This window comes from Diorhabda carinulata, chromosome 3 (genome assembly GCF_026250575.1).
Source record: "Diorhabda carinulata isolate Delta chromosome 3, icDioCari1.1, whole genome shotgun sequence".
Taxonomy (NCBI): domain Eukaryota; kingdom Metazoa; phylum Arthropoda; class Insecta; order Coleoptera; family Chrysomelidae; genus Diorhabda; species Diorhabda carinulata.
In genome coordinates, this window is record NC_079462.1 from 27,162,401 (window position 1) to 27,184,972 (window position 22,572).

A 22,572-nucleotide genomic window follows, 5' to 3' on the forward strand; every position below is an offset into this window, starting at 1 on the left:
AAAGAGTTGTTTACACACACCTCTACTCGACATTTCACTTAAATCTCGGATAATTCGTGTGGCACTATCCGACAAGTTTTATAGATCTTACCTAATGATTATAAATGTTGATGTATGATATCAAGAGAAAGTCTAAGAGAATCCGATGATTGGTGAGTGCTAGTACTTGGTTGGTTTTCTACTGCTTCCGTTGTAACCTTAAAATTCCACGCAGCTGAGTGCGAACGATCCATCATGAAACAGATTAAACCAATACTCTGCCGTTTACTCGTTAACTGTGTCCTCTTCAATTTCACATATGTTCCTTGCTGTTACTGCTACATTAAACTTTAGTTTCCAAAAGTGTTTTAACAATAGACGAATTTCATATTTGCTCTCCTATTATTTATAATAAAAAGGTACAGTGTCGTCAATAAACAATAAGAGAATGATAAGAATGAAGTAAAACAATTATTCCGTTCACATAATTAGAGACTAGTCTTTACAAGTCACGTGTTGAGGTGTAAATGTAAACTTACATTTGTATCGTGAAATTTGTTTCTTTGTATTATCTTCACTAGCGGTTTACATATTTCGTACCCTTTTTATAGAAATGATTCTAAGAAGGCCTTTTTGCTTGTTTATATTCTAGAATCCGAATTATCGAGAAATCCGTTGTATATAAATGAGCGCTTGTTCATAAGCTGCAGTAGTTTCTAAGTAATCTGATGTCATCCCGAACACTTCTGGATAGACAAGTAAACAGTGTATTTCAACAAATTAGTATGTTAAGAATTAGAATGTTAGGTAATAAGTCTTATGGCATACTCGTAGTTCAATGAATAGTGAATAACGCGTTCGATATCGAGGTATTAATGTCACAAAAATGAGCATTTAACACAATATTCACAAAAAATTTGACGTTTAGAGGGTGATTCTCGTGGTCTACCTCATAGACACCTTCCAAACGAATGGAAATTTAATAATTACTTTCTACAAAAGCTAATTACTTTTACAGTTTCTGGTAAATTTGAAGAGATTCGGGTTCAGTAAAATGATTGTCCTGTTTACAGTAAACCAGGATGATCAACATAGACAAATACTTCTAATGATGAAATGATTTCATCACATGTTAAGATTAAGTAGCAACTGAAACGGCAGATTTGTTTTCAAATGTTTCTTTATCACTGCTAAAGTTGAAATTCTCATGGTGAATATAATCTTCGTCAATACTGTATATTGACTACGATAGACACATTCTACTCAAGATCTGCTTTAAAAATGAGTTATAGGAAGTTGTATCTATTGAAGTTAATCGATTTCTCGTAATTTGACCACATCAAGTCTCCTTCAGCTAATCTTAGGAGCTGATATAATATTTGATGGATTCTCCGGAATAAGCACATGTCAAGTTTCGTAATGTATGCTTCAGCTTATTAAATGCCTGTCTTGTTTGTTCCAGGTGAATTTCATTGATATATGATTCCATATATTTAATGCATGTCAGTTGTTTGATTCGAATAAAATCAATATATAACAGCTTTTCTATGTTTGCAGCTTTGTCTATTGTGATACGTTTTGCTTTGATGCGCTTATATATAAGATAATTTTAAATATCTCACAAAATTTCACTTATCTAACCAGTAATTAAATATAAATAAGTACTCTCTCTATTTAAGAGTCCACAGAATCCACAATTTTTTTATCGGAAAGAGATTGTTTTTTGTAGTTTCTTCATTTGCAAATACATTCTGACATACTTGTCTAATACATTGGGTTGATTGTTCAATGTAAAAATATCTACCAAAAATTGAGTTCCACATCTGACAAGAAATAGGAAATTTAATACTGTACCAAATCAATCACTTATGCTTTTTTTCAAACTAAACAAAAACTTATGTACAGTGTGTTGACTAGAGGAAATAATAGAATATCAGAAATACTTTCTTCTTCAACAATTTTCGATTTTATTTATCATTTTTCACATACTGAACATAGGTAAACCTATACCATGTAGTTCTTTTAAAATGAAAAAATAATTCCAATGATTTTAAAATTAGACAGCTGACTTATACACGCGCTCATTTAATTTTTGTGATTTGGAGCTCAAGATCAATTTGTCTAATATTGAAAAAACTTCATACACACGTTTCATTAAAAAAAAACAGTCTTTTTTCGTCTATGTTAGATTAGGAAGCATATAAATTGTTTTTTAAGATATTCTCTAGGCATATTTAAGTCTAATTTTCTATTTTTCCAAGGAATCTCATATCCATTGCATTAATTTGTTCCATTTGCTTTTAATTTGATATCAATGTCTCACAACTGTAGAGCATAATAGGCCTCACTATTTTTTCCACAATTATGTATATCATGTACTCTATCTAATTCCATTCTTCAAGTCTCTATTTTGAATTTTTTCATCCGAATCTCTGTTTTTTTTGTTATTTCATCTATTAGTATTAAGAAAAGTAGCGGGCTCAGTATACTTTTATATTTGTGCGAAATTTCCTGAGTGCTCCCAAAAAAAAAATAAAAACCGTGTTCTCGGCCAATAAAGTCAATACAATACAATATTTTGCAATTCCGAAGGTACAATATATACATAAAGATTATTCCATTCATCCACAATTGTGTATTTTATGAGCTTAATTATCCCTGTTTGCATTAGCAGGTAGGTTAATATCGGTAAATTATATGGCCGAAAAAATACCTGAAGTGTATTATTCAGAATAATATACAAAAAAATAATATTAAGAATTAGTGTTCTATTGAGTTTCATAGTAAGTGGGTCTCTGTCCATAGTGCAAAAAGTGATTATAAAGGAAAAAATGTCAAGTCAAACGATCCGCAATTGCAAAACTTCTCCTGACAAATTTTGCTATATTTGTGGAGAATTTATGATGAAATCGCAAGCCACGCCATTTTTCGAAAATGTGGAGAAAAAGCTCTATTCCAAATATTTTGATACATTAATTGGAGACCAAGACAAGCAGTGCTGTATTAGTTGTAGCGTGTCATTGGTGCAGTGGATGAATGGGAAGAGAAAAAGAAAGCCTTTTGCAATTCCAATGGTATGCTGGGAATCTACTAACCATTTGACGACTGCTAGTTTTGTCTAACAAAGACTTAAGGTAATTCTAAAAAAGGAAAGCACAAGATCAAGTATCCAAATTTGCCGTCTGCTATACGACCTGTTCCCCATAACGAAAATTTACCGGTACCGATTGTACCTTTAGGTTCACAAAATATTGTTTTAGAAGATACTGGAAACAACGTATAATCAGGAAGCTCCGAAGAACAATGCACCGGCCCTATTTTTACTCCAAGTACAAGTTACGACGAGCCACATTTGATTGTTCAAAGTGAGTTGAATGATTTAGAACGTGATTTGTCGTTATCAAAGCAACAGTCTGGACTTCTTACTTTTCGTCTTACGGAATGGAACTTGTTAGCCAAAGAGACAAAAATTACGACCTTTAGAAAAAGAAATGCTACACTTTCTGCATTCTACAGTATGGAAACTTCGTTGGGTGCGTGTACGGATATTGATGGTCTGATGAAGGAACTTGATATTGAGCATATTCCTAGTGAATGGCGCCTATTTATTGACTCATCTAAATACAGTTTAAAAGCAGTATTATTACACAATGGAAATTTAAAACCGTCTATACTAGTTGCTCTTTCTGTGAAGATTAAGTTATTAAAATATTCGCTTGCTTTTACACAAAACTAATTACAACATGTATATGTAACTGGCAGATATGTGAGGATCTGAAGGTGATTGGAATTTTAATGGGACTTTAGGGAGGGTTTACGAAACATTACTGTTTTCTTTGTCTATGGTACAGTCGGGCAGTAGATCAACACTATGTGAAAAACAATTGGCAAGCAAGAATTGCGTTTCAACCGAGATCTTAAAATGTTAAGTTTATATCCCTTGTGGATCCCACAAATGTTTTGTTGTCCCCCCTTCACAGTAAACTATGGATAAAGAGGGTATAGGATTCAAATGCCTTAGAGAAGTGTTTCCCTAGTTGAGTGATGCCAAATTAAAGGAAGGTATTTTTATTGGGCCACAAATAAGAAAAGTGTTGAACGATCACAATTTTGCAAAAAAGCTAACCAGACAGGAATTTAGATAGAGCATTTATTAGTGTAGCGAGGGGATTTTTGGACAACAATATGGATCCAAGCTACTAGCAGTAAGTTGATGAACTTCTAGACGTCTACAAATCCCTTGGTGCTCAAATGTCATTGAAAATTCATTCCCTCCATTCCCATCTGACTTTTTTCCAGAAAATTTGGGAGCTGTCAGTGATAAGCAGGGTGAAAGGTAATACCAAGATATTAGAACAATAGAAATTCTGTATCACGAACGAAGGAATTCGATCATGATGGGTAATTACTGTTGGTTTTAAAAAAGAGAAAGTGCAACCCCTCATAAAAGGAAAAAGTAGAGCTAATTGATATTTAAAATGATTTTGTTTTAAGAAAACTGTAAATATTGTCAATATATGTATACGATTTAAAAAAAGTGAGATTATTTAACAAATGTAACTTTACGTGTTAAAATTATTTTTTTCATATTTTCGTATTTGTTAGGTCCATTTTATCACAATATGCTATTCATTCTTGTGTTACTGCAAAAAAGTGTTTTTTGTGTAATTTGCGCTTGTGTGGTTATGGAAAAAAGTAACTTCCTACTTGATTATTGAAATATCGTTATTAAAACAAGGATAAATATTTCATAAGTATTTACTATAAATATCGAAAATGCTAAAAAAAATAATTAATACTTCTAGACGTCGTATTATTCGATAAACTAACTTTGTACAAAACAAAGTCGCTTTCGCGTCTGTCTGTTTGTTTATCCGCTAATTTCACCTAAACCACGTAACGGATTATGTCAGATTATTTGTTAGATTTTAGATTCCCGGAGCTAGCGAAGCTAGTAGAAAATGTAGAAAATAATTCATTACCAACTAAGTCGGATGGTGCGCATTAAGCTGCATTTACCAGATTTAAAGAATTGTCTGAAAATAATAACTAACGCTATTCTATGATAACGTTAGTGCGAAGTATTAAACATGAGATAGAAATAAGCAAATTGGGAAAATCAAAACGAAAGCTATATCTTTAAAAAAACATGCATTGCTACAAGAAAAATTTTAAGATGACGGATATTTGTAATTAGGTTAGTATAATTGAAATTTACGTTGAAAAAATTCAATAAATTGATTTATTTCTGATCATATCGTTTTTTGGTTTTTCTGTTGCCTACTCATACAGAGAAAATAGTACCGTGAAATGATATGCAAATTGATTCACTAGGTATTGTTTGAAAAAAAAATTCAGTTATTTTCCTTTTTGATGTAGAAGCTAATCTAATTTTTTGAAGGATTCAATAAAATATAGCGGTTTCTCTGCAGAATATATAAATGAATCAATAAAAAAGAAACAAGATTTTACAAATGAAATTTTTCAGCTGAATGATGTTGTAAAAGTAATTAGCAATGAAGAAAATAATGAAACCAAAGACGGAATATCTAACGCTATTTTACAGGAGGAACCGGAAAGTCACTTCCTTGAACTAAATTCAAATGGTAAGTTTTTAGTTTTAAACTCGAGTTAGCATTTTGGCCAACTTTACAAATAATATTCTGTAGAGTTCGAAATAAATGGAAATCAGATGGTCTGACATCGGCCGAGTTCATTTTGCATAGTGCAGACTTTCTTTATTGTTACAAAATTATGTCTTTTAACAATCACCCGGATACTTTTCGATCAAAGATTTGTTCACTGGATCCCATTATTTAGAATTAAGATCTGCATTAACAGTTTGTCCAAATTTGAAAACTTTAAAATGAACAATTGCGCGTATCCTCTACCAGAGCAGATAGAAGCGTTTTTTTGGGATGTGAGCCCAGCTTCGAAGTACTGGTGTTTAAATTTGACAGAGCTACTGATATTTGCAACATGGTGCAAGCAACATGTTGCATTTAATGGATTGATCTCTTCAAAACCTCTTCTAATTTTTCCAATTTGCTGCAATGTCTTTGTATGGTGGTCCAAGGTTGATTTAGGATAATTGAGAATTTTTCGATCGTTCCACTTCTGCTTTTAACATGTCGTTGTCTAATGCTGTTGGTCTTCCTTGTTGACAGGAATCAGAGAGAAAATTACCGTATCTGAACCATCTCAAGCAATTGCATCTGATAGTTTTGGATAAATATTGCAAATATTTTTGATCGCAACTGTTGTTTTACTACTACCAGAACTCAAAAGTTATACAGCTAAACCACTTTGCCAAATGAACAGAAAGTTTAATATCTAATATCTAATTAATTTAGAAGTGAACAAGTCACAGTAGCATTAAAATATCTTTGACACGACTTCTATGTACACAATGAGTTGACATCGACATGTGCAGGAGAGTAATCATTTTTCAGTCCCACTAATACTTATCTGTAAATTTGAGAATGTAAATAATATTAGTACTGCGGGTATATACTTTTTTCCATTTATATTTAATTGTTATTTGTTATTCTCAGCAAGAATATTTTTACTATCCCTGTCTATAGCAAGAAGACAAGTGAAGAAATGGAAATCCAACTTTTGGATTTTCAGTATTTTGTTTAGATTTTGAAATTCAATTTTCTCTTTTGGCGAAAATTTTCCATAATTTCGTATTTTGATTGAAAATTTAATATCTGTCACGAGGAGACTTACGTTCAGTTTCTAAGGAATAGTTACCTGGTTTTATAATAATACATTTTATTTCTATTTACCAAGTTTATCTTCAAATTGAAAGTTTACAATCTAAGGATAATTCAGTTTATAAGATTCATTATCATTACAAAATGTAACAAATTAAAAAATCCACCGTCTGTTCTAAATATGTGATTAGATACCAAATTAGCTTTGTTCTAAGCATAGTTCGGTTCTTTATAATTATCTTAAGCAGAATAAACTGGTTCATTATCTTCACTTAACACGGTTAAATATAATGCAAAGAGAATGCTGCTCATTACTTCCTATATGTTTACACAGCTTGATGAATTATTGTGTCGGTCGGATAATGTATCGTTATTAACAGAAAATTAAATGTTTCGATGATGGAGCAAAGCGAGGCTAATAATATTTATGGGATTTGCTGTTAAAATATTAATTTATTATTACTAGCCATAGTTGGAGGTCACATAAAAATAATTCAAAGGCGAAAGGGAATGTTTTAGAAGAATCATGAGAATAGAAAAGCATGAATGAGACAAAACTGAATATAAAGAAATGGAGAATGAGAAGGAAGGAAAATTTTAGTTATGATATTCACAAGGAGACCAATAAAACAACTGGGAACTTCTGCACAGATGGCAGTACTGCTAAATTTGAGACTAGATTTGAAAATTGAAGTAAACGATATGGACGTTTTATAGAGGACACTTTATAGTTAGTCTCAAACTGCCTGCGTCCAAGTGCTTGTTTGGGAAGTTCAACCTTTTGATATTTACATGGTGATAAGTCTGGACTAAGGTGAATGATCAAGTAGTTTCCATTTCATTTTCACCAGTTTCAGCTGCGTTGCGGGGTCTGGCGTTATAGTAGAAGAGGAACACCTCGTGGTTGGTACAGTGCGGTTCTTTGCGTCGATACTGCTGCTAAACTTGTTTTAGGAGATCGCAGTACCAGGTAGTGTTGATATTCTGACGTTCGTGTTGATAAATCTACCAGTAGGACACTCCAATTACAAAAAAATTGTAGCCTTCACTATTTTGGAAGCCACGTATCTTTTCCCAATGAAGTTTGATACAAAATATAAATGACAGGGTTTTTTGTGTATCCATTTTTGTGATTCAATAAAAAATTTATCATTTCCAAGTCAACACAAACCAGCCATTGAGATCAGAGCACTAAATTTACTCTCAAACCAACCTAACATTTTCAGATTTTCCTTTGTGTTTTTTTGAATGGGAAATTTGGATAATGTGAATTGACTTTGCATATGGTGCAATAAAACATATTTCAAACCAAACGCTTGTTCGCCAATTAATAGATTCGCACTTTTTGTCTTGTTAGCTTTGCGATGTCATGGTAATAGACAAGCTCTTAATTTTCAGTTAGAGATGATAATATCCCATTTTATCTTATTTTATTTGCTGAAATTGTGATGGTACCAATCTATGCTTTGTATCAGTCTTAAAGCTAACAGTTTTGATCCATGTTTCAATAAATTTAGATTGCGTATTGAATCACTGAGCTAATTTGGATAAAACTACTTTTCAATTTCAATTTTCAATTCAATTTTCGTTGTTTCAATTACAAATTGTGACAATTTTATAAATTTGGCAATATCATTGTGAAACATTGTAAGCTTTGATATCTCCCCGTTTGCAATTGCAACTTTTATTAGCGCCTTCTATACAAAAATAGTAATCATCATAATGATACCCTTTTTTTTTCAGATTAAAAAATCTTATAAGGAATTCGTGGCTTTTCTGATTTTTTCGTATTTAGTCCGAAATATTCAGAATAAGTCTCCTACATAAAGTGTGTGATATTTTTTGTCTGTTTTTTGGTTGTATGAAAACCACAAATATAACAAAATAAATCCCTGTTGAATCACTTACACTTTCTACATGATAAACTCATATTTCAAAAGGCAAGGAAACATATTTGCATCAACGTACACTAAATAAAACAAATTGCCAACTAATCTCCTTAGAGTATCTCAAATATTTTCAAACTTATGGTCGTAATATTTCAATTCAGACTAGACTAGACTTTTCATTAACCTTAGAACATACTGTATATTGTATGTGTTGTTTTTCATTCAAAGATGTTACATTCTAAATTGGATTTGTGTGGAAACCCTTGTCTCAAGAAGACATGATGTAGGGGTCCGTATATTCGAATAGTAGATCCGGATAATTAATTTATATTAGTCAAGACATTGAAGGAGTACTTTTATACTTGTGTTTGATAAGTTGGTGCATCTGATGGAATTGGAAAACGTGTATTTGATAATGTATATATTCACCGTTCATGAACTTAGGATTTCTTGTTGTTTTTTATTATTATATTATTATCTATCTCTAATTTAGAAAATACTGTCCGAGACTAATATTTTATAGTATACATTTATTAACTGCAGCTGGAAGTTGGAATGATTATAAGTAATATCAGTTTTTAGAACAAATGACTGATGACTAATTTATATTGGAGAAAATTTATTGAGCGGAATTTGTTCAATAACAATTTTTCTTTTTCGAACCATTAAGACATGAATTGTGGCGAGTTCTATTTTCGAAGACTGAGAGCGTGGCATATCATATCATAATATTGTGTTTTTATCGCATGAAGTGAACTTGATTAAACAAAAATCGAATCTTTAAATTCTATAGCCTCGATTTTTCACCGAGTACTTTTCTTGGTGTTTTTTATTTGACAGTTTCCATCCATATCACTAGACTCAAATGAAAGGACATTGAACTATAAATATATAATAATCAATTATGTCGTCATCTTATATAGTTTTGCATTAAAATAAGATAACGTTGCATAGTTTCCCCGAATCTACCTTTTTTCGTGGATCTTCAGCGTGGTTCCCAAAAGAGAGTTCGTAATCTGCTACAATAGTCATAACATCTTTCAATTAATTCAAAAATGTCGTTTTTAAAAAATTACTTGGATCTATCAGAATTATATTTGGTGCAGTAAGAAGGATAAATCTAATTTTAATAGCCAGTTAATAACTTCATTATCATAATTTTTCCATGATATTGAAAATACACTAGAAATATGTCACAGCTATGAAATTGTAGCCAAGGATTCAAGTAAGCGTGGCTTTTCTTGGGAACCTCTGTGATTAAATTCCTGCAAAACGTAGATTCAAGAAAATTATTTTGTGATCTGTAGAATATCATTAGCTTTTTATACGAAAATATGTAAATCTTCCATATAGTTCCTTCCCCATACTTTCGACCGAAGTTTAAAGAGGAAGGAGAATATCTATAGGGACGTTGAAGTTCGAATTATGCTGACTTGACTACTGATAGTCAAGTTTGACGCATCTAATCAATGAACAACAAAACTCAAATCCATGACTCCTAATTCTGTTTATCAATGTAGATGCCCCCGTCGTGATGACCTCGATAATCAACAATAGCAACGAGTTAAAAGATTTTCAATTAGTCGAACTACAAGGAAACGTGACCCGAGTGTTAAGTCAATCCAATCTTCATTCCAAGAATCCTCTTTATTTTCCCAGTGCCCGAACCATCCTTATATAGACTCATATGGACTTATTATTGACAGTTGTCTTCATCTTTAAACCTCGTAAATACACACTACACTCTACAGCATAGTTTCTCTGATCTTCCATTTGCGGAAATTTAATTAGATTGCTGAGTTTTCATACGAATATGTTTATCAAATGTAACAACAAAGTGACAATATACAAAATAATAATATTCCTTTACAGAAAATATTGTATCTTTTTCGTATTAAATTTTGTGTTAGACGAGTCGTAACGTACAAATCAAATAAACGAAATGAAACTTCAATAACTTCTACAAATATACACTACTTCACTTGACATCACAATGGAAACTTGTAAAGCATGCAAAGTAGATTTTCCTGGAAGCTTCCAGCTAAATAATGTGACGGTTTTTACGTTGAAGATAGTATCGATTTGCGATACAATCAGAAACGAATTCAGCTGAAAAACGGTCTCACTCCTACAAATTCTATCTCTTGTTGATTTTCATAAAACTTGTTGTTGATATTCCTAAAATATAAACTGATATGTTGTAAATAGATTGAATTGACTTGACTGTATGAGTTGTTAATTGTAGTAACTCATTTTTATTGCGTTGTAAGTTATAAAATTTTTAGAGGTTTAAATTTTCAGATTTAAGAGAAAAAGTGACACAACTTTATGCTTGCTGGAATCTCTACTTCTGGAATGGTTCTAAGAAAAACAGGTGACAAAAAATTTTAAGATTCACTCTTAATATTGTGCTCAGTTCTACTCTTCATTGGGTAATCTTCGATTTAGAGCGCCAATTCAAATAAGCAAGTGGGCAGCCAAGTACTTTTAAATAAAAGCACATTTTGATTATGAAGAATATTATATTAACGTTGAAGTTAGATTTTTGTGCATGATTTTGATTCTCCACCTTCTTCAAGCTCAAGAAGTAATTCTAAATTTGTCACCTCTTAATGTAAAGATTGAGACTTCTTCCAGAAAGTGATCAAATCTGGGACATGTCCACGGACGAAATACCGAATAAGTTCAATTTGGTGTAAAATTTTACCTCAAAACAAATCTGTAAGAGTGAATGGAATCAAAAGTTTATATATAAAATGAACACAAATCGCATTAAACGTTACATCGAATTGGAAAAGGAGTTATCTGGAACTAAACACTCTACAATAGAGAAGTATTTTACAAGCAGAAATATTTACAATCAAAAAAAAGTAATTTGCAAAGGAACTATAGTAGATAGGAGTTTGTCATTTTAAGCTTTTAGAGTATTGAATTTAGAGGACGAAACTTTTACCCACATTGTTTTGAAATAGAAAATAAAGATATTTGGCAGCAAGTCAATCTTGAATTTTCCGAAAGAGTCGCAGTCTAAATGACATCCTATATTATACAAACTTACATGACTGGAAATTGAACTATTATTATTTGATATGATCTTTCGAAATGGCACACAGTGCGCAGTTAATCGAAGAAATAATGTACAAAACTTCTGTACAGAAATTTCTGTGTAGTAAGACAAAGTGCATTCGATTTGGATGAGCCTCAGGAAACTTTGTGCACAAAAATTATGAATAAGAAATGAAAATTGTACAGAAGGAAATGTATTTTGAAAAATATATCTCGAATGGTTGGAAAATGAAAATTTTATGATTGGGAAAATATTGCTGTAAAAAGTTCAATTTTACTACTTGGGGGATTTCGAGGTCGCTGAACACAAATATTCCGGTGGAAAGAGTTTACGGGGTTCTCATTAATAAGGATTGCAGGTATAGCTCTGAAACACTAGTTCATTTTCATTTTTCATTATAAAAGCGTATTCATTTTTCACAAAAAATAGTGAAAAAATAACTCGATGCTCATTTTTTTGCTACATTATATTTCTGTTTCGTTGCAATACTGCAGAATAAACTACGCTTCCTGCATGCATTGCCAGAGCAGATCTGGATATCCATAATGGTTGGTGGGACAGGCAATTATGTCATTTTTTTGGGTAGTAAATGCTAGATCCTAGTAGATGACGTAGATGTCGCCCACCCATGGCCTCAGTTACCTCGTAGACCTCATCTGTCGAGATATTGAATGGAACTTATTTCCGGAAATTTTTTCAGATAACAATAAATTTTAAATTCTTCAACCCTCGACATTTCTTATTCATAATTTTCGTTCATAAAGTTTCCTGAGACTTTTCCGAATTGAATGCACTTTGATGCATCTTGAAATTCCGTTTTGCCCTTTTATTAGCTTTTTTCTTCGACTAAGTTATGATAATCCAATAATCGATGAATACTCAGTTATTTCTGCTACTAAATTCAATTATATTCTACTGTTCTGCGGAAAGTTTCATGAATAGATAGATATTAAAATGCGGTTTCAGTGATGTCATTAAACTCTTATATTTTCTAACTCTTAATTATTTCATGTGTTTGTAGTTAACGTATTTTTCTGATGTATGGGATAAATTTAAACACACACACACACATTTTATGAAACTTAAATTCATTCATACTATCCAACACATACAAAATTAATTATTATTCATTGAAATTAACCTGCACGTTTGAGAGTTCTTATTTCTGTGACGATTGTAATTTCAGTTTTACACTTATGCTACTTCTGTGTTCAGACGTCGTGGAATTATATGATGATGTTTTCGAGCTCGCATGCTTGCCAATATTCGAACTTTCGAAATGTTCCATTAGACAGAGCCTACTTCAGGACCTAAGTAAATTTTTTATTCCGTGGCAGTACCTTTACCTTCGAAGATGTATAATAATTTCATTGTTTTATTGTTATTCAAGATAAAGCAGGACGTAGTAAACTCGAAAAATTCTACTAAAGCTATGAAATTTTTATGAGCGTGCAACATACACATATACGCATGTTTCCATTATTCAGAAATCACGAGGGTTGTAGAACATTTTCAGACGTAATTATGACACAAGATAGTTTTTTATATAAACATTTTTATTTTTCAATATAAGTCTAGAGTTTTAGTTCAGGGATGCCCTGATATTAACCCATTTTAGATCTGCTCTACTCTAATAATACCCAATAATCACTGCAGTGATAAATAAATCATTAATCACTGCTGTCAATGTCTTTTTTATTTATCTATATTATATCGTTTTGCTACATAAAATCAGTTTTTATAATTTTAGCATTTTCAATATTCAATTACACGAAAAAATTTTAAGAAGTAAATTAGACCTGGATCGAACCTGTGACCTACAGTTTTAATGCACATTGAGCATCAAAGGCATTGAATGTGTTTGTCGTATATGTTTTAAGTTGAAATTTCTGATGATATACATACTGAACACACTTTTTATACTACCACTACACAAACACTCACAACTACACTGTCTGACGTGCGTTTCGATAACCAATTTATCGTCTTCAGAGACTGAAAGTAAATCTAAGAACTTGAGTTACCAGCTTTATACTAAATTTTTCCACCAATAAACTCTCTCCTGTGAAAATTTATTCCATTGAGAAAATCTCTTAGGTAGGAATTGATCCTTTGTACCTATTTAAGCTTTTCTTACATTCTAAATTGAAAATTCACATACTTTGTTATCAAAACGCGAGTCAGACAATGTAATTGTGAGTTTGATGTAGTGGTAGTGTAAACAGTGTGTTCAGTATACGAGGATATATTGAAAAATTCTTAACCTATAGCCTACTATAGAAGCAAACAAAATTTCAATGTCAAAATATTTTATTACTCAACATATTCTCTTTTCAATTCGATACATTTATTACAGCGAACCTGCCACGTCTCTAGACCTTTCAAAAAAATGTTTTATCTTGCTCTGCAAACCAGACATCCACAGCTTTCATTACCTCCTCGTTGGAAGAAAATTTACGACCTTTTAAACTTTTTTGCAATTGAGGAAATAGTCGGACGGAGCCAAATCTGATGAATAAGGGGGGTATTCTAAGAATTCAAACCCTAAATCACGAATTTTTTGCATGGCAACTTGAGATTTGTGTGCAGGGGTGTTGTTCTGCAAAAACAGAACACATTTGGATAGCTTTCCGCGTCTTTTCTCTTTAATTTTTCCCGTAGAGTGGTCAGTAATATCGAATGGTAATCTCCAGTTATTGTTCTACCCTTATCCAAAAAATCCATTACTCCATGGCAATCCCAAAAAACTAAATGAAGAACTTTTCCAGCTGATTTTTGGACACGAAATTTCTTAGGTCTTGAAGAAATAGAATGTCTCCATTCTATCGATTGTTGCTTTGTTTCTGGATCGTAGAAATGTACACAATGAGACTTGTGTACTCATCCATAACAACAATTCGGTTTGAGAAGTCTTCATTGTTCTCAAATCGAGCACAGATCGAACGCCATGCTTCTACCCTTGTACACTTTTGGTCAACATTCAAACATTAGGGGATCCATTTTGCTGCAATTTTTCTTATGTCCAAATTGACGTGAACTATAAGATGAATTCGACGGTATGATAAAATAATGTCATGAACTGCATCGATATTTTCGGGGACTGACTCAGAAACTGGCTTTCCCGATCGGTCAACTTATGTTGACAAATCAACTAAAAAGGATAGAGAAAATGAAAGTGGCTATTTGAACTGGCAATAGGGAAATTAATAAATATAAATAAATATCTCTCTCTCGTTACTTTAGATACCCAATATTTGTTAAACTAATACATAGATTTTTGGGTTGATTATTATGGAGATATTATACGATTATCATAATTCTCGATAACTATTATCAAATTAAAAATAATATATTCGTAAGAAAGGTTTGTAAATAGTGGTGTTTATATTTATGTAATACAATTATCCAACAAAAATTTCTCTCATGCAAGTGAAGTTAGAAAACAGTAAAAAATTAATAGGGGTCACATCTGGTGGATACGGTGGATGATCAACCAAGAGCATTTTGGTGATGGTTATGCTGCAGTACACAATTTCTAGCTCATATTTTATTTGCGTAGACGTATTGCCTTCCAAAAAAAATATTTAATGACAGCCCTATACTCTATAATTGTTTTCAACGACTCACTTATACGTTTATAAAATAAGAACTAAGCATCCAAAATAGCTGAAATTTTAGTGAAAATTTAGTGTATGTTCCAACTATTGGTAAGTGCTGACATTTCCAGGTTGAAGTTGAATAAACCTTCTCAGATAACCCTCGTATTTTTTGTCTCATTTTCTATCATTGAATAGTTTAGAATAAGCTTTATTTGTAGTTATTTTTTAGATATTTCCTTTGATCATACAGTAGCTTATTCTGATTTAAAAAATCGATTAGTGTGAAAATGTTTTGACAAACGAAAATACCTTGTATAAACCATACAATTTAAACAATAAATTCAACATCGACATATCCTATCCCATCCTCTACTACTACGTACATTATCGCGACTTCCGGAATGCTGGTTCACTAATACAAGTAACATAAATACGTCCACATTGATATAATAGCCAATAAATCAGATTCCACCTAAGGTCAGTATGAGACCAAGCGCGCCCCTGTCACAACCGTTATTTACGTTAATAATAACACTAGTTTTTAGATTAACCCACGATACGGGATCTGACTACATTGCTAAAATAAATAGAATTATAAATATTTTTAAACATCGATAAATTTGAAATTCAAATTGATTAAATGAAACTTAAAGAACGATACTATTTGAGACTCAACTCTAAAAAGAAAATTACAGTCTGAACTTTTTCGTAAACGACTTGCACGATTTGTTTAACTTTTGATTTTGATAGTTATATAATGTGACCTACGTAGATAATATGGTACTTATGAGAAGAACCAAAAAGAAACTAAAGAGAATATTTGTACTCTATAAAAAGAAAGCAAAAGAATATGAAGAATTGGTTTTACAAGTGACGGCATTTCCAATTAAGGCTGACATCATCACTACAAAGAACAAACACGTCGGCAGCAGCGATCTGAAAATGGATTATATTTCTTCTGATTGAAACAGAGTAACTGCCCCGTATGCTCGTAACTGCCCCGTATGCTCGTAACTGCGATTCGCTGATAGAAGAAATAGAAACGGAAATTAGCTTTGGGATATACCTCGTATATTTAATTTGTGTTTGAACCACATCTCTCAGATGAAGCGCGACTAACGACGTTACGAATATACGCGCACCTAACCGAGGGTTGATGTTTATTTTCATTACGAGCATCGTCATCCTGTATATTTATTTTCGATTTTATGTTAATTAAATTAAGAAGTTGGTCAAGAACACAAGGGACACATGAACTGACTAGCAGCATACTCTCTAATAGGATTTATCACAAGTTATCAAGGATGTTCGTTTCATTTACTGCGTAGCTAAGGACTTCCAAGTAAATAGAGAACCCTCTGAAGGTTTGAAGAAGAAATTTGTATTTAAGAATGCATATAAAAAATCGTTTGATTTCTATCGAACTATGGTGAATAAAATTATAGAAATGTCATTATCAAAAACACATAACATTCATAAGATAGGTCTCATTAGACAAGTTTCACCAAGCTATTATTGAAATTAATGGAAGCTTAAGACTAACTCTGTATGCCATATCGAATAAAAGTGATGCATCTAAATGTTTGACGTCAAACAGAAGAGACCTAAAATCAAGAACATTTAGATGCATTAATATATAAAAAGGTCTAAGAAATAAGGAATTAATAAAAGTAATATCGACCAAATATTAAATCGGAAAACTATATTTGTAATAGAAAATTCCTCTGGATTAATTAAGGAGAGTGACAGAGAGCTAGTAAAAATAAACGTTTCATACAAAAGCAGGTAGTCTCAGAGGGACTAGTTGATAAAAGAAACTTCTCAACGCTGATGTCCATGAAATTCTACTTCATGTATATCTATAGCAATTCCGATTTCAGCTCACGTTTTTCGGGAAATCTAGAGATGTTCAAGTGATGAAAACATATGTCGTCGACGTTTCGAAATACTCAAAATGGCTGTTTTTCCCCGAAGATATGAATACGTGTTGTAAAATATTTCTTGATCGTGAAGAGACAATTCATACTATGCTCCAGACAATTGGATACTCCGGAAAGGGTGATAAAAATTTAGGACTCGAAGCTGTGTATAGGATAAATGAACTAAATTTGTACAAATTTCATTAAAAAACTGTTCGTATTGAGAACTGATACGATTTTAAAGACTTTTCAACTTTTATTTTCCAGTTTCCCTTAACACTTTATAGAGCTAGAGGGTTATTTATTGCTATATATTGCTCCCGGTCTTGCTTTCTTCATTCGCTTTATTATTTCCAGTAATCAATTTGTCTTTAGCCTGACAATCAACTTTCAATATACATTCCTTGTTTTTATTACATATCTAATCACGTAATCGAAATAAAAATAACAAGCTAAACCGTTCATCTTCAATGTTTTGGATCAACTACTTTTTTTCTCTCTCTCTATCCCTATATCCCTATCCCTATCCTTATAATTATAATTTACAACTTTTTTATTGTTTCGTAGATGTATTCTTGATATTTGTGTATTAATTTTCTTTAATGTTTTTTCTTCTTTGGTTTAAGAGATCATACAGTAATATACCGCAGTAATTTCTCTAGAATAATTTTATACGTATTAAATGCACTCCGATTTTTTGGAACTGTACAAACAAACGGGAGCATGTGTACCAGCCGCTTCAGACCAAACTACGCAGGCATTGCAACTTGTGCAGGCCACTGGAGAGAGAAAGATATTCAATTCGTTTTACCTGCTCAAGTCTATACATCTACACATCTATACATCTATGTGAATTATGGCCGGTATCCACGGCAACGATAAAGCTCCGCAAGCGAGCTGCACAGTTCATTTGCGCAATTTATCGAACGTTGGTAGTGCGTCCACATATCTACGATATCTACATCGATCGTCAGTTCTCGGCAGAAACTCTGAAGAAACACATGTCATTCATGATGGAAATCGATGAAGCGCTTGAGCTAGCCTGGCTTATTTTGTGCAAAAAGAAAATCACGAGTTGAAATTTTCCCCGTAAGACTGGTACAATTATTTGAGGATGAATGAAGAAACTCACTTACACCTCCTGTTTTTTGTTACACCATTAAAGCAAAAAAGCAATACCGATATATTAGTATTTCTTCATCATAAAAAAAATTCATCAAATCGAAGTACCACAAACGAGACTTTATCGGTTCTGGCTTCGGATTTTAACGACTTTTCGGCTTTGTTGGGTTCTTTCTTGTAAGAAATCCGCAGGTTATTTATTTTCTTAACTACCGTCTCTCTATTGGCATTGGAATCAATAAGTTTGTACTTAATAATTAGTCTATCCTACGCAGCATTTTTTGTTGTGGTCGTGATAATCTTTACTTTTCTTATTCCACAAGCAAACTTCATTTTTTTAGATTTAGATATACTCTTCCAATAACTCACAGAATCCGCTACAATCTTCTAGCAACATGTTTTAACCTGCGCGGACGCGTCCGTCTACACTAAGCCTTGCGAACGAACTGAATAATTGGCCCGATTTCCGTACATACACGCGATCGACAATGATTTATGGAATAGATTTTGAACCTTGCTCCGATGGCTTGCACCAACCAAAAAAACTGCGCTAATTTTTGTACATACATACAGTAATGGCCGGTATACACGGCAAGGATAAAACGTTGCCGTGTATACCGGTCATTACTCCAGGATGCTTGTACAAATTTTTCGTAGCTCTGGCTGATTCTTTTGGTAGAGAGAATCGACACTTTCAAGGCGTCACAATATTAGCGTTTTTCTTCTCACATTCGCAAATAATAACGGTAATTTATATTATTAATTTTTTTTACAAAACTAATATTCACACTAGGATTTGTAGTTTTTCCCACTTTTGAATTTCGTTATCACTCTTAGTAATCCGACTAAAGCGGTCACGTCATCGTTGGCCCTTGATATTTGTACTGAGGCGAAATTTTCCTATTAACCCTACCGAGTATGAGCTCTATCTATCACAGCTAAAACTGTCAAGTTCACCTAAAGGTTAAACCGGAACGTGTGTGTAGGGGGTCTTCGATATCTTCTGAACACTTTAGAAATTAGTCACGAAATAACTTCATAGCTTGTATATAGATTTACGCAGGATTCGAGATGTATTTAAACAATTATTTCATTAAAAACAAATTGAAACCGCGAAAAAAACTTTGATAAATCTCCTTCTGAACGGATGCTATTTGCTCTGTCATATACTTTTCAATATCAGGAAAATGACAAAACATTCTCACTTTTTTTTCGGAAAGAGCCAGAAAATTGTATAAAATCTGGAGGAAACAGCGGATGTGAATAGAACAGGAAGGCTAACTGTAGCCCAAAACTCCCGAATCAAAACCGAATTGCGACCGAGCATGGTCTCATGATAAAGAATAAAGCTGTTGGCCCAAACGTTATTCCAGTATATTCTTGCAAATGATATCCGAAGGTCACAGTTGTTTCCTTTGATTAGCATTTTAATAAAAAGGTCAGTCATGCGTTTTTCATTGAAACCTCTGAATTCATATCTCAGTATCGAACCCAATGATTCAACTTTAATCTTCAGTAACATGAAATACGGATCTGCAGTACGATCTTTCAATTCCATAAAAAGACTATTTTTTTTTTAATTACGAGGGTTTTTTTTTCGACCTCCGATCGCTCCGTGCAGGTGCTGCGCGGGTAGAAGAAAGCGGGCATGCGCAGTAGGCGACTGCAAAGTTCTCGCACTACACACCCCCCTATTGTAACATTCAGGTGTCAGTTAGCGTTATGCTACAGCCACGTAAACATGTCTGCCATTATTGATGCTCCCGCCAAGTGTGAATTGCGAAGTGTGATTCGTTTTCAGCAGGCTGAAGGCAATAGTGCTGCAGAAATGCATGATGAAGATGACCAAGGACGCAAATCTGTCGTTTCAGATGACCTGGTTCAACGAGTTGACAAAATGATTAAAGAAAACCGCATATTCACTATTACTGCTTTGTATGCAGAATTTCCAGATGTGTCAAGTTCTGTTTTGTACTCTATTGCTACTGAACGGTTAGGCGGCAACTTTCTTGGAAGAGGGTATTAAAAAGCTTGTCCACAGATATGACAAATGCCTCAATCTCTCCGGTGATTATGTCGAAAATTAACCGTAAATGTACAAATCTTTTGGTAATAAAATTATTGTTTCATATGAACTTGTCTTCTATTTATAGCCTATCGGAGGTCCTCGTAGTAAAAAATCTCGAAATAAAATTTCTCGTCTTATTTGCAAATCATCTTTTAAAATGCTTTGCACGTATTTTTTCCATGTGCATTGCGCATATTTTCATGTGTTTTTGATGTTGAAGATCGTCTGTATAGTCACATTTTGTTGATTAGCTTCTTTGGCACTTTGCCCTACTGAGAACAAAACAAACTGCATTGTTGAAGATACAGTTTTCACGATAGAGACTGAAAATAGGATCCCACTAAAGCGGCTATAGTAACAGACTAACAAGTTGTATCGGATACAAACTTGTCACTTGTTTTCTAAACACTTGAGGGTATAAGATTTAATTGTTGAAACATACGAAGGTTGCTATTTAAGTTTTAAGACAGACAAGACTAAATATTTATAAGTAAATAAGGCTTTATTGTTTTCCAATAAACATGATCAGCGGAAATAAGAAGAAATCGTTGGGTCCCCAATTAGGACTGTACGGCGGATGACCCATCAATTCGATGTTTCCTCTGTTCAAAAACGTTTTTGTTTGAAATGATATGTAAGAGCTCGGGAAGAGTACGATTTAACAGCGGATTTGGCTTAATTAGGTCAAAATAAATCGAAAATGAGGAATGAAATTTTTTGATATCTCGCTTCGTTTTTGAGATATCGATACTTAGAGTTATAATCAAACGTTAGTTGAAAATTTGCTTTATTGAACAGATGACGTTCAATCGTTTGTTTCAAATGATTATTTTATCGCTTCAAATTCAATATGAATTTTGTAATTCAATAAATGAAAGATTTTTTATTAAATCTTCATATTATTTACCCCGATACTCCAAAATTATTGAAAAAACAGATTTTCATAGCAAAATGAGCCATTTTTGATAACTTTCATCACTCTGAAATGAATATAACTCAACATACGATAAATACATGAATAATTTGAAGTTTTTCATAAAGAATTGTCGGTTGTTTTTCATTATTGATAAAATAAAAAAGATATTCAATGATAGTTTGAAGATTTAATTAGTAATTTAATGTAAAAATATCCTCTTTTGAGCAAAAAGTACGTTCTGAATGCCCTCAAAAGTTATTTATTTAGATTAGGTAGTATTTTTATGTATAACTCATTATACAAGACTAGACTAGACCTTTTACAAACGGACTAGACAGTTCATTAAAAGACAAGCTTTTTACACATATAGACTAATATCCTCAGTCCTTTTCTATACGAACTAGTCCTTTTATATATGGTCTATTTTCGATAAACGGAAACAAATACAAATATTAAATAAAAATAAATTTTTCCAACTTCAAGTATCGATATCTCGAAAACAAAGCAAGATATCGAAAAATTTTAGTCTTCATTTCTACTTATTTTAGGTCGATTCACAAAATGGCATAGTCAAATTCAGGCGCTACGGAAATCGTACTCGTGCCAAGAGCTCGTTTTGTCGTGGTGAAGAATGATTCGTCTTGTGCGATTGGTTAGGAGAGAATTAATCGTTTTACGTTGCTCTAATGGAACGGTGGTGACATGTCCAGTTATTTTCAAAATGTATGCTGGTGGAATTAATGCCCAAATTTGCCTCAATCTCATGGTATGTCACATAACAATCTTGCAATATCAGTTTACGCTCAGCATCGATGTTTTCTGGCAAACCAACAGATTTTGGACGACCTTCACGAAATTCATCCTGTAGCGAAGTCGGAAAACAAGCGAAACACGGTGGTTGGAGATGGTACTTCATCACCAAATATTGAATCGAGTTAAACGGCACACTGCCTTTGGTTTAATCCACATGAAAACATGTTCGAAGTACTTTAACTATTAAAAAATGTCAAACTTAATGATGGCAATGTGAGATTTGACATATTTACATCACTATTGCCGTAACTCAAAACTTAAGTAACAACCCTCGTACATGAAGTAAATTCTGCTTCAAAAATTTGTTGACCTTATTTTTTGTTCATTTTTCGTATATTTATGATCAACATTTTTGTTTGTATGATATACTGTAAAAAAAGTTACTACGGAATTTCTGCATGTAGCATTGTGAGATGAAACCATCGACCTATTCATGTTAATATCATCGATTTGTTATATTCTGTTTTATATACATTTTCCT